The sequence below is a fragment of the Prionailurus bengalensis genome, chromosome C2, assembly GCF_016509475.1.
Source record: "Prionailurus bengalensis isolate Pbe53 chromosome C2, Fcat_Pben_1.1_paternal_pri, whole genome shotgun sequence".
Lineage (NCBI taxonomy): Eukaryota > Metazoa > Chordata > Mammalia > Carnivora > Felidae > Prionailurus > Prionailurus bengalensis.
Window position 1 is genome coordinate 30386379 of NC_057350.1, and position 17465 is coordinate 30403843.

Below are 17465 nucleotides of genomic sequence, written 5' to 3' on the forward strand. Positions count from 1 at the left end.
TATATTGTACTTGTAAACAGAGCTCAAATATTCCAAGGGAAGTCAAGAGACAAAGGGGCAGGATTTGGGAAGCCCCAGATAAAGGAGAAATAGGAATTATAGGAAAGTATTCATCATAAGTATATTCCAGTTGGGACCCTCCCGCTTTTGCTTGGGGCCTATCAAATTAAGAAAATAAACTCGAGGGGCGCCTGGGTGGCTCAGTTGGTTGGGTGTCCGGCTTCGGCTCAGGTCATGATCTTGAGGTTCATGAGTTTGAGCCCCGCTTCAGGTTCTGTGCTGACAGCTCAGAGCCTGGAGCCTGCTTCGGATTCTGTCTTCCTCTCTCTGCCCCTCCCCCGCCTGCTCGCGCGCTCTCTCTCTCTCTCTCTCTCTCTCTCTCTCTCTCTCTCTCTCTCCATCTCTCAAAAATAAGTAAACATTAAAAGAAAAAAGAAAAGAAAGAAAACAAACTCCAGCTATCTTTTCTACCTTTGTGACACTCTCCCAAGATTCTAAGTCCCTGAAGGTAACGTCGGTCATGGGTCAGGTATAAATCACACGCCCACTCCTTGGCTATATCTGAGTGGTGAATACAAAGCTCTGATCCTTTCTATTACAGTAGTAGATGGAAGGCAGCTGGATTTCCATAGTACCAGGACAATTCACAGTGAACAGAGATAAATCTCCAACAAAAATAGTGTGCTTAGGAACAGAGGAGGGGTGATATAAACCAGGTAGCCAAAAAAGAAAATGTCTACAACATAACAAAAACAACATTTTAGAGAACTAAGATCTTGGAGTCTGTGCAGGAGCCGGTGGATGAGAAAAGATCCAAAGAGGAAAAATTACAGACTTGTACTATTCCAGATAAATGGTAATAACATTCTGGACTCAGGGACACATGTGACCCCAGATGACAGAGCTTCTGATTTCCATGTTTAGATTCCTAACACTCTGCTGTGGACCTGAACAGCATTCCTCTACATTTTTCTATGTCCATAAAATTTGGTCTTTATAATTCATATAAGCTAAAACCACAAATATAAAGGGGGAAGCAAGATGAAAAATAATGGAATGCATAGTTGTAGCAAAACTGCACTAAACTGGCCAGCATTTGTGGCATTTGTTTGGGTGGGGGCCAGTAAATTGCTTTTTTGTTGTTGTTAGGAGAAAACATTAACAATTCTGACATCCCTGTCTTCTCTTTTTACTGTACATGTAATAAATCCAGTTTCATCAGCCTTGAAAGTGCTAATAAAAGATAAATGGTAGCTTTATAAAAGGCACCACTATTAAGAACGTATAACAGAAAGGGCCGTTGTTTTTTTAATGCCACTTAATTCAGCACATATTTTAAAAAGGTGGATTAGACATTTCTAAATGCTCACGATGGAAGGACATCTTTCATACATAAATCTAAAAATATTTTCTTAAGGCGAATTAGAAGTACAATTTAATACAAATTTGTGTCTGGCAGCTAGCTGAAGCAGAAGTTGTCTATTTGCTGCAGCTGATGCCTATCAGACTTTGAGGCACAATATGTACCAGCTGAAGTCTGTCAACAGGGAGACCAGCATAAGGGCAACATGATAGTCAAAACAGGATGAAACCATAGTCTAAACAAGATGACGTGAGCATTTGTGCAATTAACAGCATCAGCAAAAGGAAGGTTGTGTTTGGAATATTCTGCCAGGAATCCAAAGAAGACAGAATGCTTATTTTGCCATAATAATGTTATGCTACATCTGACTAAATAGAATCAATGGCATGATGGGAAACTCTGCATAGACAGTAGTAAAGGGTAGAGTGGATAATGACAAAGTCTTAAGATTGAAAATGTTACCATGGCTGTTGCTATTGTAATCTGAACCCATTTTAAACCTAATATTCATTCCATCACTCATCTATGACTGTATTTAGAGACTATTAGCTGCTAATTTTGTACCAGGCATTGTGCTGGCTTTTCAGTATTCATTATTTGATTTACCTTTTAATTTTGTCTTTATTTAACATTTATTCATTTTTGAGAGACACAGCATAAGCAGGGGAGGGCAGAGAGAGAGAGGGAGACATAGAATCCGAAGCAGGCTCCAGGGTCTGAGCTGTCAGCACAGAGCCGGACCTGGGGTTCAGCTCTCGAACCGTATATCACGACCTGAGCCCAAGTGGGATGCTTAACCAAGTGAGCCACCCAGGCGCCCCATCATTTGATCTAACTTTTTTTTTCAACGTTTTTATTTTATTTTTTGGGACAGAGAGAGACAGAGAATGAACGGGCGAGGGGCAGAGAGAGAGGGAGACACAGAATCGGAAACAGGCTCCAGGCTCTGAGCCATCAGCCCAGAGCCCGACGCGGGGCTCGAACTCACGGACCGCGAGATCGTGACCTGGCTGAAGTCCGACGCTTAACCGACTGCGCCACCCAGGCGCCCCTGATCTAACTTTTAAAACAATGTGTGTGGTCCACATTATTAATAACATTTCACAAATGACAATACCACAAGGATGAGGTTTTTGTTTTGTTTTGTTTTGTGAGAGATAGAGATCGTACAAGTGTGGGGAGGGACAGAGGGAGAGGGAGAGGGAGAGAGAGAATCTTAAGCAAGCTCCACACCCAGTGCAGAGCCCAAAGGGGGTGGGGGGGAGCAGTGAGGGAACTTGATCTCAGGACCCTGAGATCATGACCTGAGCTGAAGTCAAAAGTCAGTTGCTCAACCTACTCAGCCACCCAGGTGCCCCCACAAGGAGCAGTTTTAAAAACCACTGTAGTGGAAAGAACTGTGAAGTTAGGCAAATCTAAGCTGAAATATCAGTTCCGCTTTGCATAAACTCTAGGGATTTTACATAAACCACTTTATTTTTCTTGACTTTGGTAATTTTTATAATACAAACCTCGAACAAGTATGAGGGTTAAAAGAAATTACTCACTTCTTTTCACATGATTTTTGATATGATGTAAGTATTCAATTAATAGTGGAATTGATATTATTGTGGTTATTAGGAGAAACAAGTTAAAAATGCTTTATAAATATGTCCTCATTTATGCAATGAATGAAACTCACATTGTTAAGAGTACTAAGAACTTAAGCTTGTAATTGTAGGTTGCTAACCACGGGCATAGTGCTAAGCATCTTCTATGCCTTGTCTCATTTCATTGTCCCAGCTCTATGTGAGTGAGTTATTATCTCTATTTAACTGCTCAGGGACAGAGGCTATGGAAGTTTTGAACGCAGGTGATAATTTTACTTCAGAACTTCTCCTTCTCCAATCCAATGCTCACCCCACCTGTCTTTTCTTTCCATAGATTTAAAGACAACAAAAATAGACAGCATTGTCTCCTACTAATCTAACAAGTAGGAGTCCATCTTTATGGCATTTTCATTTGATACACAGAAGTATCTTGTAATTAGTTATATTTGTTTCTTTAAACACCATCAATTATAGCTTTTGCTCGCAATTTTGTCTTTAATGATGATTTTTAACAGCAATATTTTTAAAAATATATAGTATTTATTAATATCGGGTTTTATTCAAAATTTGCTTCCAGAAGAAGCATTGAGAGGTACCACATGACTCAAAAAAGAGCACAAGTGCATCTATAGTGCATTACATTGTTATTATAGTAAATATTTTATGAGTGTTAACGAGAAATTTAAAGCATTACTTCCTCTTGACAGGAATACAGGGGGTATTGACCTCTATGGTTAGTGCCATTTTCCTTAGTTCAGTTTCCTTAGCTATTTCTTGAGGATACAGTCATAATTCCCACTACATTATATTTTTATTCTTATCGAACTATTTAGATTTGCAAGATTTTTAGATCAAAACTCTTGTGATGATTTAAAAATTTGGTGAAATATACCTTCTCTTTGTGTCTAAGACCCTGCTGCTACTTGAGAGCAGAAAGACATCATCTGGTTGCTTATCAGAAATGCAGCATCTGAGGCCATAGTGTAGACCTGCTGAATTGAAATCTACATTTTTTCAAGTTGCCCAGATGAATTGTCTGTACATTAATATTTTAGAAGCATTGTTCGTGAAAACACAAGCAATAGAAGCTATGATTTTGCTGGGCATAACTTTGATGTATGGTGAGAACAGGGGAAGATTTAGGATACCCTAGTTTTGTAGTAAGAAGAGTTTGATTGCAGGAGGAAAAAAAGAAGAAAAAGAAAACCTGATATGTTTTCAGGTGCAGAATGTAGGGTGGAATTGTTGAACTGTATCATCTGTTAAATATAGGAGTTCTACATTTAATGGATTTAGGTTATTTTATTCACTTAGTAAAGTTAATTTCCTTAGAGGTAATCTGGCTCCTTGTTGCTAAGGGATTTTAGCATCTTTTTTGTTGTTGTTGTTTATTTGTTTGTTTTCTCAACACTTACATTATTTGTATAAATAGCATGTTTATTTGGGGTTACGATGTTTCATGTAATTAAGAATTAGTTTGGATGCAACTGTTATGAATGATAGTCTAATCTACTGGGAATATGATATAGGTTTCTAATCTTCCTGAACAGATTTCACATTACCAAGCAATTTTAATATAAATTCTTCTGGATCAGTGGAAACTTCACACCAATCAATCAGAACATATAGAAAGATCTGTGTATGTAGTGAACTACATATGCAAATAAACTACTTAATCAGAGAAATGATTTTTCACATCAAGGCTGTGGGGTTCAGATCATAGGGCAGTAGCAAGTGAAAACCATGAATAGTTTTTTTTTAAGAAAAATGCTTAAATTATCTAATTTAACATTACATATTTGAGCCTCTGCATTTTCCTCAGCGGTTTTCCTCTGAGCCTTACTTATACCTGGATCCCATTAGTTCCATAAGTGGTTTATCCCAAATAGGATTTTGGAGTTTCATTCGCACGTACCTCATAATATACCTACAGCTATGTACCTCTCATAATATATCTACAGCTGTATACCTACAGCTATGTACCTACAGCTATCGATGTCTCCGAATAGCAGAAGTTTCCTTCAATTTGTATAAGATTTTATTTTCCTTTCTCAGCATTCAATTTAGAGGTTTCCCTTTTCCACCATTGTCTCTTTCTTCTGCCTAAGAATAAAGGAGAAATAAAAACCTATACACTACCAAAATAGAAATGTATTTACTACATTAGAAAGTTCAACAGAGTAGTGGCTTTAGGCTAGTAAAAACAATTAATCAGGGATAGCAAATTGAAGGAAAGAAAGAGGGAGGGGGAAGAGGGGAAAGAAGAGGAGGAAGAGAAGGAAAGGAAGAGGAAGGAGAAAGAGGAGTAGGAGAAGAGGTAGAGGAGGAGAAGAGTGAGGAGAAAGAGAAGGAGGGAGAGAGGGAGGAGATAGGAGGAGGAGAAGGAGAGGAGGAGGAGAAGAAGAAGAAGAAGAAGAGGAAGGAGAAAGACCAACTATTAAACCAGGAAGGCCTTCTGAAAGATCTTTTAGACAATATCCAACTTGTTTGTAGTTTGGACTTATATGAACATTCTCATTGATGAAAATGTAGTCACCTTTATTTATTTATTTATTTATTTATTTATTTATTTATTTATTTTTGTAACTTACAAAATCAAAGATTTCATAGCCTACTAGAACCTTGTAACCTTGGCTTAAAACAAAAGTTAAAACCCCAATACCATAGTTCACAAAATGAAAAGTTGGGGTTATTTAGCAATTTAAAAATGCTTACTTCTCATCTGTGTTCCAGAAATGATATTATTTTTGGTGGCTGAAATAAAATTCATCCCAATTTAATGATGACTTTTGGCATGTGGTATAGAACCAAAACCTGGATAAAAAAAAAATTGCATTAGGGGTCTGGGTGGCTCAGTTGGGTAAGCCTCGACTTCAGCTCAAGTCATGATCTTGCAGTTTGTGAGTTTGAGGCCCTATGCTGACAGCTCAGAGCCTGGAGCCTACTTCAGATTCTGTGTCTCCCTCTCTCTCTGCCCCTTCCCAGTTCACACACTGTCTCTGTCTCTCTCAAAAATAAATAAACATTGAAATAAAATTTTAAAAAATTGCATTAGGGCACCTGGGGTGGCTAAGTTGGTTGAATAGCCTCTTAATTTTGACTCAGGCCATGATTTCACAGTTCATGAGTTCAAGACGCACATCACGTGCTGGGAATTTTTCCTCTCCCACTCTCTGCCTCTTTCTCTCGCGCTCTCTCTATCAAAATACATAAATAAACTTAAAAAAATAAAATTGTGTTAGATCTATTGCTTTTTCTTCCTTGGTCACATCTGTCATTCTATGATAGATGCAATTGATCATAAAGGACATATAGACATAGATACAGATTTAGATGCTAGATATGCATACATACCCTACTGGAAAAAAAAACAATGCAGTTGTTCTTTCACACTTCTAATTAACACAATAGCTATCCATTGCATGTATACTAGTCCCCTGAAAGACATTTGTACTATTTGTGCTAGCTGGGTTATGTTTAAGGTATACATATGCTAAACATCTTAACATGTTTAGAAATATGAAAGCCTGAAAATGAGTGGATTTCTTGTATTTTCACTTTTGCATTTCCATATGATATTTTGAAGAGGCAATACAGTAGTCCCACCTTATCCAGAGAGGATTGTTCCAAGACCCCCAGTGGATGTCTGAAAGTGATGATAAGACCAAACTTTGCATATTTCCTGGGTTTTTTTTTTGCTGTATATACACACCTATGATAAAGCTTAATTTATAAATAAGGCACAGTAAGAAATAAAGAACAATAATAATAAAATAGAACAACATAACAACATACTATAATAAAAGCTGTGTGAATGAGGTCTCTCTAAATATCTTATTGTATTATACTCACCCTTCTTTTGATGATGTGAGATGATGAAACACGTACATGATGAGATGAAGTGAGGTGAATGACACAGGCATTGTGACATAGCACTAGGGTTGCTGGTGACCTATATGCACCTGTCCTTTTCCAAGGGAGGATCATCTGCTTCCTGACTACAGTTGAGCAGAGGTAACTGAAACTATGGAAATCAAAGCAAGGAATAAAGGGGGACTAGTGAACTTCAATTTACTATTAATGCTGCCAGCTTATTCTTCTCAACACTCATTATGTTTTTCTGGGCCAAAAGTGGTTTGAGAAAATTGTTCGTCTTTATATGTGTGCCTATTGAGTGGCTCTTCTGAGGTTATACAAGCTAAAATACCCTGTATGCTTAAACTCACTAAACTATTCATGCTTGCTTATTCTTTTTAAAATCATTTTAATTCAAAAATTTAAAACTAGTTTTTGACATTTTGCCTTGTCAATACACTAGCTGACAAAGGCAGTCAATCCATAACATGCTCTCAGTGATCATTGCTGTCAGCTTTTGACCAATACTGGTCTTTTTTCTATAATTTAGTGCTAATTCTGGCAGACCTTGTGATTCACATCTTTCCTGGAACTTAATTAAATAATTGAACAACAATCAACTTATTCACTCTCAGTGGCCCCGCAAGCTGGAAATGTCAATAATAATTCTCCTTTACAGAAGCAAATTCAGTGTTAATTTAGAGCTATTGGCCTGCTTTGTTAAATATGCCAAATACACACTTGGTTGTGTCTACTTAGTTGATTTACTACTGAATAAGAGTTTTGTTTTTTTCTCATGTATCTTTTTTTTAATAGAAGAAGGTGTGACATAATAACACACACACTGTTCCTGTTACATATTCAGAAGCAGAAAAATAACTTTTAAATGCATTGGCACTAATTTTCCAGAGATAATTACATAAAGAATAATAATATCTAATCTCACTTAAAAATAAATGAACATTTTAAAATATATTGAAATAATATTTATCATAGTTTTAAGCCCACAAGGCATTGTTGATTCCAGGATATGCCAGATCAGCTACCAGAACAAGTTGGTCAGGCCAGGCATGAATCAGTTCACCTTGTCTCTAAGATAGGGTTCTCATTTTACTCATTCTGAAACTACATGGTATCAATTCATAGAAAACATCACACTCAGTGAAATACACATACTAATGTATGAATCAAAATGACGGCCTACTGGGGAACCTGGGAGGCTGAGTGAGTTAATCAACCAACTCTCGATTTCAGCTCAGGTCATGATCTTGTAGTTCATGACATTGAGCCCCGAGTTGGGCTCTGCTCCGACAGCACAGAGCCTGCTTGCAATTCTCAATCTGCTCCTCCCGTGCTCAATTGCACATAATTTGCACACACTCTCTCTCTCAAAATAAATAAATAAACATTTAAAATCTATATATATTAAAAAAAACAGAATGACAAATCGTTAATGTTAATGGAAGATAACTGGTAAGGAGGCTACATTCTTGTGTTTGGAGATTGCCATATATTCTATGTATAAAAGTAATACTGAAAAATGGTTTATTATTATTTTTTAATTCATGCACAACGTGGGCCTCAAACCCACAACATCAAGAACAATATTCACACTTTACCAACTGAGCCAGCCAGGTGCCCCTGAAAAAAATGTTTTCTTATAAGACATCTATTGGAGTGAACACAGAGAAGGAAGTCATAAATTTAGGTAATCTGAAAAGTCATCCTCAGCTAAGAAACCTATAGACAGGCTATGGCCTTTGCCAGTGTGACTGGGTTTTCTGTCTGGCGCCTGCAACTCTCAACATTGTCCAAAAGCTTGATGTTATCTTTTTTTAATATTCTTATTTTGATGACTTATTAAGAAAAAATTAACATAATTATCTTGTGAGGGTTCCAAAGTACTCATCTGCAAAGCTTGTACTAATATATAGTAAATGGGGAGTGTAAGAATGCAAATTTTTCTTTTCTAGAAAGAATTGCAATTTATTCAGAGATTATATATTATATATTTTTTACCTTTTTAGTATTAAATGTTCTTTCAGTCATGAAATTAAGATGAGAGATGACAAGAGATGACAAGATTTTTAGTGATTTCATAACACAATGAAAATTGGAAATATGATGGTCCCAGAATTAAAGAAGAAACAATTTAGTTGTCATAAAAATATCAGTCTGGGGGCGCCTGGGTGGCGCAGTCGGTTAAGCGTCCGACATCAGCCAGGTCACGATCTCGCGGTCCGTGAGTTCGAGCCCCGCGTCAGGCTCTGGGCTAATGGCTGGGAGCCTGGAGCCTGTTTCCGATTCTGTGTCTCCCTCTCTCTCTGCCCCTCCCCCGTTCGTGCTCTGTCTCTCTGTCCCAAAAATAAATAAACGTTGAAAAAAAAATTAAAAAAAAATATCAGTCTGGACACTACCTGTCTACATCATTACTTTCTCATGCTGTAGTGTAGAGCCAGAATTTCATAAAGCAGCACCTCATCTCTTGATTCTTGTGGGGGTTTTTGTTCCGGAAAAAACAATTTGGTTGCCAGATTATCATGTATTGCATGGGGGCAATGCTTCTATGAATAAATCTGATATTCAATTAAATTAGTTATGAGTCCTGAGATGGCTCACATTTTGCTGTGTAGGGGCATACCCATAAATGCTGGTGCTAAATGTTTAAGGACAGGGTGGGGAAGGAGACAACTTGATTTGTAACACTGATGATCTCTGTGGTGTGGATACTCCCACTATGTGGATTTCAAGTTACCACCATGACATCTCTTCACTGAACTCAGGCTTGAGAAGAGATGTGCACAATCAGCTGAGCAAACTATTTTGATACAGGTTTCAGAAACCACTGCCCCAATGTATTTAACTATTTAGATTTTATTAGACGCATGTCCACAGTTTCTATTTGGTAACATGGATCAATGTTGAACTTAAAAAGAATGAACGGAATCCAATGTAAACAAAAACAAACAAAAAAATAATTGTAGAAAGTAATTTTAATTGTTACATTAAACATTTTTCCCAAGTTTCAACCCATGTGTTTCCAAATGACTCTATACCTAAGGCAATAGAATTTTGACAAATATATTATCTGGTTTATCACTTTTGGGTTGCTAAATTATATTATAATATAGTCCTTAGACTTGCTCTGTGGACATAAATTTCCCAGTAGGGAAATAACTTAGAAACCTGTCCTAAAGTCAAGGAAATCTAGGTCTCGGCCTCCGGGCCTAGGCAGCTCAGGAGCTCAGGGCCCCTGTGCAGTAGTCTCATCCACCTTGAGGGGCACGCAGTTGGTTCCCTTCCTCGTTTTTCAGACCCCCACGTGGTTGCAGAGTGGGAGATTCTTGCTGGGCTGTCGGAAGTCCAGGAGGTATTGGACTCCTCCCCCCTCCAGGAGGGAGGGCACAGCCAGCTCCCCCCCTCTGCCCTTCCTTCCAGGAGGCCAATTCGGGTAGAGAAATGATCCTGCTTTCTGTGTCTGCTGAAGTCGCTGTGACTCCCACCCCAATTGTCTCAGTAAACATTTTATTTCCTTCCATCAAAGAAAATGTTAAAGACTATCTGCAGACACACTGGGAAGAAGAAGAGCGCCAGCAGGATGTTGTCAGTCTTTGGGGGAAACAGGCTGAAGAGGATCCCCATCTGGACTGGGCTGTTCCCATCCCTGCCGCCTCTGGGAACAGAGCAGATGACCTGCAGTGGGTGATCCAGGCCAGCGGTGGATAAGGGGTGCTGGCAGAAGTCTCTAGACTGAAAGACCACGGTGATGAAACAGCTGCAGAGCCTCAGGTGCAGGGCGGCATTCACAGCTGGGCACATAAAAGCAGCATTCTTTGACAGTGTGGTTCCAGTGGTCAGGAAATGGAGACAGTCTGGAAGGAAGGTATATATGTATTCTTCAGGGAGTGTAGAGGCCCAGAAGTTATCATTTGGCCATTCTACAGAGGGAGAGAAACTTGAGCTTGTTGATGGTCACTCTGATATCAAGATTGGACACAAAGTGGAGAATGAGAGTGACCAAAGGATTGCCAAAAGCCAACCAACAACATCTTGTTTCTGACAGACCTTACTCTGGAGGCCAGTGCTGTTGAGCAAGTGGATGTTATTGTCACTGAGCTGGTGAGACCCAGTCATGATGAGTGTTTGACAGATGATGAAAAGAATTACCACAGCCTCATCACATCCTTCCATGGACTGTACCTGCCTTCCTCAACCTAGAGGAGGACGACAAACCTGTCCTCACAAAGTTGTCCCTGGAGTCTATTTTTATTCTGATGGTAAAAGTAACTTACTTTGAAAACACATATATATGATGCATAGAGAGGGGAACCCTTTTGCACTGCTGATGGGAATGCAAACTGGTGCAGCCACTCTGGAAAACAATATGAAGTTTCCTCAAAAAATTAAAAATGTACTACCCTAGACCCAGCAATTGCACTACTAGGAATTTATCCAAAGCTTACAAAAATGCTGGTTCAGAGGGGCAGATGCACCCCAATGTTTATAGCAGTGCTATCAACAATAGCCAAATTGTGGAAAGAGCCCAAATGTCCATCAACGGATAAATGGATAAAGAAGATGTGGTATATATTACAATGGAATACTACCTGGTGGTGAAAAAATAATTTAAGTTTGCTATTTGCAACAACATGGATGGAATGAGAGTGTATTATGCTACGTGAAATACGTCAGTCAGAAAAGACAGATATCATATGATTGCACTCATACATGGAATTTAAGAAACTCAGCAGATGAACATAGGGGAAGGGAAGAAAAGATAAGATAAAAACAGAGAGGGAGGCAAACCATAAGAGACCCTTAAATATAGATAACAAACTGATGGTTGCTGGAGGAGGGGTGGGAGAATGGGCTAAATGGGTGATGGGCATTAAGGAAGGTACTTGTTGGGGGTGAGCACTGGGTGTTATATGTGAGAGATGAATCAGTGGGTTCCACTCCTGAAACCAAGACTATATGTTTTCTAACTTGAATTTAAACTAAAAAAAAAGCACATATACACATCCACGTAGGTATGCAATTGTATATTTGCATATGTTTAAATTGCCTTCCACAGGTACGTAACTGAAATGAAAATCTCAGTTCAGTGAGAGGTGTCCGAACAATATGTCTTTGGGCTTGCCTCATCATTGAGTTCTACTTATTTCCAAAAGCCTGGGAGTTTTGACTGATGGGAGCTGAGAAATATTCCAGCTCATTTGACACCTCCCTTCTCCAAACTTCACCAAACTGGGGCAACTATGAAGTATGCATTTTAAACTATATCAAGAACTTTCTTCATGGAATTTATTTCTAGTGCCCACAATAACTGTCTGGATAATGTGTTTTATTGTACCTAACCTTGCCTGTGTCACTTTCCTACCAGTGTTCTTCATTCTCCCCAAGTAAACCACCTATATTTTAATCCTTGCCAAAGCAAAACACTAGACTAGGTTTACAATCTCATGGACAGGTCATGTACAGAGGTTAATTACCCATAAAATTTTAGGATATTATGGCAAATATTATTTCCCTGAGAACAAAAGTACCTGAGCTCTAGTCCTTGATTCTTCACAGTCTAGCTCTGAAACAAGGATACTTGTCTTCCCTGGACTCAGTCATCTCTCATTGTCAAATAAGGATTTGGATAGATAAATGATCTAGAGCCTCTTTCTAGACTAACTTTATGATTCTAAGACAGAAATCCCTAGAAGGATTGCTTCCATAAATGGTCTGTCATACTTTAGAAAATGAAGGTTTGGGTGCAGATAGATGTTTCCTAAGAACCTGAGAAGTTAGGTGCCTGTGTGGCTCTGTCATTAAGCATCTGACTTTGGCTCAGGTCATGATCTCACTTTTGGTGAGTTTGAGTCTCACATTGGGTGAGCTCAAGCCCTGCTTCAGGTAAAAACATGAGCCCTGGGTGAGACCCGCTTCTCTCTCTCTTTCTCTGTCTCCCTCCCTATCTCTCTCTGCCCCTCGTGGGAATCTCTCTTTCTTTGCCCCTAGCTCACTTGTGCCTCTCTCTTTCTAAAAACAACAACAACAACAACAACAACATAGAACCTAAGAAGTTTTGTGTATGCATTCATTCACTCATTCATTTATTCCACAGAATTTATTAAACATCTACTCTGCAAAAATCACTGTAGACATACATTCTTCAAAAGGCAGCTACTAGCCACATGTGACTAACTTTAAATTTAAATTAATTAAAATTCAATAAAACTAAAAATTCAATTGTCAGTCTCTCTAGCCACATTTCAAGTGTTCAATAGCTATTATATGTCTAGTGCCTACTCTGTTGCATAGCACAATTATAGAATATTCCCATCACTGCAGAATATTATATTGGATAGAGCTGCTCTCAGAATGATGAAGAAAATTAAATCAGACAATTAGCCTTCAAGAAATAATACCTAAAAATTTCAGTAAAATGTGAATATGTAACTGGGCATAGTTGATACCAAGTGAGCATTTCTAATCACCTACTTTATAGTCATTTAGATGTAAGTTTTCAGGGAAGGCTTCATCGTAGATAGAGAATCTGAAGGTTAGTCAGAAGAGTTGACTGTTACAGACTTTGTAAGTGTTTATTTATTTATTTGTTTATCAGAGAGAGAGAGGGAGTGAGCAGGGGAGAGGGGCAGAGAGAGAGTATCTTAAACAGGCTCCATGCTCAGCTCAGAGGTATATATGTATGTATTTAGTTAGTTAGTTATTTTATTTATATATATATTTTTTTTAATTTTTAAGTTGGCTCTATGCCAAGTATGGAGCCCAGTGCAGGGCTCGAACTCAGAACCATGAAAGGAAGACCTGAGCTGAGATCAAGAGTTGGTCGCTTAACCAAACTGAGCTACTCAGGTGCCCTTGTAAACATTTAGAAACCAGTCAGAGAGACTTAAATTAATAGGATGAAAAAAACTATAAAGTAACATCATAAAATAGTCAAATAACATTGTTTTAACTATATTCTTACAACCACTAAATTAAAAAAAAAACTTTAAATTTAAGTTTAAAAAAGCTTTAAATATAGTCGTTGTAAGTATATATATATGGGGCATCTGGGTGGCTCAGTCAGGTCAGCATCTAACTCTTGTTTTCGGCTCAGGTCATGATCTCATGGTTCGTGAGTTTGAGCCCCAAGTCAGGCTCTCTGCATTGACAGTGTGGCGCTTGCTTGAGATTCTTTCTCTTCCTGTCTTTCTGCCCCTACCCTGCTTGCTCTCTCTCTCTCTCTTTCTTTTTCAAAAATAATTAAGCTTAAAAAATAAAATACCTTGGATTGTGAGTAACTTGTTCTCTGAGTGTTCTACTAGACAAGCGAGTATTTCCAATAAATTTTAACTTGATAAGCAAGTGATGTCTTGTAATACGATTAGTACATGGCACATCATATGATAACAACTGAGCCAATGGTTCTTGAAATTTGGTTTGATATACAAGTGCTTCGAATTACAAGCATGTTTCCAGAGTGAATTATGCTCGCAAACCAAGATTTTGCTATATATAGATGAGAGTTACAGAAATAATTGAAAGCTTCTTTGTCCCATATATTTTATTTTTCTTACTTGATAAAAGTGGAAACAATAATAAAAAACAGAGCATTAAAAAAAAACACTTACCTTTCTATTAAGTTTATTAAGTATCATATAGGTTGTCATTCAGATATTTCTTATTTGCATCTACCACAATATCTAACAGTAACTAAGAAATACCTGTTGGATGATGTCATTGGATAATCATCACCCTTAAGTCCTGTGAACTTTCCTTTGGAAAAAAAAAAGATTTAAAACATCTTTTTAATGTCCAATGTAATTTTGTAGTGTTTACATGTATAACTTTCCTTGGTTTGGATTTAAATTCTCCACAAGCTCTGTGACCTTGAGCAAGGTAGGTAAATCCCTCTTCACCTCACCTTTCTCATCTGTAAACAAGTTAATAACATCACCTCCATCATGAGGTGGCTGTAAGGAAGTAACTGAACTAAATCATCTAAAAATACTTAGAATAGTGTTTGGCATATAAGAAATTCTCTATAAGAATTGGTTTGTGAATATTGTTGCTGTTCTTACTGTTGTTCTCAGATACTCGTTAGAATATCTGAGATCCGCTACAAATAAGACCTGAGTTAAGATGTCTAGCTTTATAATTAGATGAGCCGGTAAAACTATCATCAATATTGAGTGAGCACTTAAATGGGACACTTATTAGGAAGTGCTTCAGTTTACCTATTAGCTACCTTTGTTCCTTCAAAAAACTGGGTGAAAATGGTATTTTGATAAGTGCTTTGATTTCCAAAATAAATGGTATAGAATATTCTTTCCCATCATACTCAATAAATATGGATTTCATAGCTTTGTCTTTCTGCATTTATTAGTTAAAGGAAAACTGTATTTCTTACCCAGATATTAAATAAAGTGCTGAATCTAAGACCTGAGCCATTTAAACCTAATCCTGACCTCTTAATAGCAGAGGCTCTCACTGTCTTGTCTAAGAAGAATCTCAGTATGTTCTAGATGTGCGGCAATTATGTTGATTTGCCTAAAGGAGTGTTGTTGAGATCATGATGTCATCTCAAGGGTAATGGATGCTTCGGGGTTGTTGAATATTTAATTTGTCAGACGAGGTCAAAGAAAAGAGATGTTATGCTACTTTTCAAATGTTTTAAGACAGAGAAAATGAGCAGCTCAAACAAACCCATAAAAACAACTGATGGAAACCTCCGTATACAGAGCCCTAATCTGAAAGAACAGTGGTAGCATGTTAAGAATAACATGTGTGATTAAATATCTTTCATTGTTTTGTAGTAATTAAAAATTTTACATTATCAAATACAGCTTCTAGGTACTCTGCCTATGTACTTAGCACTTGGTGTTGTATTTACTATTATTTTTTTAAATAGCATAATGATTATTGTAGATATAATACTGAAAGAAAATCTATTTACATGTACATAAAATCATTATCAGGTGTTTCCTGGGAAATATATGTTACTTAAGCAATTTAGAGTAATTGTTAAGGAATTGTGTGCATTCAAAGAGGTAGTATCTTAATGACTACTCTTTTAGGCAATAGTGTTTATTTCTGGATTAATATGTATAATGAGATTTATATCTTAAAATAACATCAGGCCTCATCGCATCCTTGAAACTGGTCTCGTGTTATTTTCTAAAAGCATGCAACCTCTATATTATTATTCTTCAACTCTTTGACTATAGTAACACTTTCTTAATATTAAGGGGTTTTTTTTCCTTCTCAAGCCTAGGTATTTTAAAATTTTTCAGTGATGATAGAATTGCTGCCAAGGTACAAAATAACTAAATGGAAGTTGGAGAGATGGCCACTTGAGATTATAAATGTATTGTTTTTCAGGAGTTACTTTGGCTTAGATTGTAATCACAAATTTCATCTTAAAACATTTACTTATTTTTGAAGTCTTGCTCAAAGTGATTATTAGAGTCTTTTTACATGATTTGAGAATGAAAATGAATGATATTTAATTTCTACATTTATGTCACTATTCAAATAAGGGGCTGTTAGCCCAAGATTCATGGAGAGTTAGGGATCCATGGATGGCCTTGGAGTGGATACAATAAATAAGTCCCCTGGATTTATTGCAAATTTGTGGGTGTTTACATGTGTGCAATTTTGGGAGGAGACTGCCTATAATGTAATCAAGTCTAAAAGTGTAGCATTGCAGCTGTACTGCAAATTTTTAAGTACAGCTGATTGGATAAAAAATTAAATAATGAAAGGACATCGGAAGAATATTCCTTAATTGTTCCTAATGCAAAACAGTGGAATCTTTAGAATATGGTCATTTATTCTTATGTATCCCTCAATCCATGCTTATCATATTGTGGAATATTTTAGAAATGAATTATTTGCAATTATTTTTTTATTTATCAAATTTATTTACCTAGTACATTCACATGATAAATGTCTTTAAAATGCAAAAAGATTTAGAATGAAAAGTGTGTGTATTCCTACCCTATTCACCTAGTAGAAACAATCCTTGCTTTGAGTCTCTTGCATATCCTGGAAAGATACACAGATAAATGAATAAACAGAAAACTAGATTCCCTTTCTCTTTTTCAGTGTCTTACACTAAAATTAAGGCATATTATATACACAGTTTTGTGTCTTGCTGCTTTGATTTCAAAATACACTTTGAAAAATTAGTCCACATCAGTACATGTTGAACTACCACATTCTTTTAACGTCTGCAAATAATCCTTTGTGTGGGTGAATATGATTTATTTAAACTGTCCCCTAATAATAGATATGTAGGCTGCTTTCAATTATTTGCTGGTACAAACTATGATGCAATGAATACTTTTGAATATGGTAAATGTTTATACATTCAGTTCCTTGAAATGGAATTGCTGGCTTAAATGGTGTATGCATATTTAATTTTTATATGTTGGATGAATTATGCTCCATAACAAATGTTAGCAAATTATCCTCCATCGAAAACACTAATTTACACTTCCACCAACAATGAATGAATGTGATAATGCAAACTTTTGAGGATTCAGCACCATTTACTTTGGTTTTGTCAACCAAACCAATGTGTTGGGAACACACTCAAATGACTTCTAGTTTAACTTGTTGGCATAGTTGAGGAACAGTAATAGAGGAAATGGATCTTGTTT

General features: G+C 37.1%; 1 protein-coding gene and 1 pseudogene across 18 annotated transcripts in view; both read left to right on the top strand.

Annotated features, from left to right (window-relative positions):
• The window catches only part of ROBO2 (roundabout guidance receptor 2), a 1723333-nt gene that overhangs the window by 904338 nt on the left and 801530 nt on the right, over nucleotides 1-17465 (top strand). The gene's annotated exons all lie outside the window — the stretch shown is intronic.
• On the top strand, nucleotides 10217-11083 carry LOC122491304 (annotated as a pseudogene).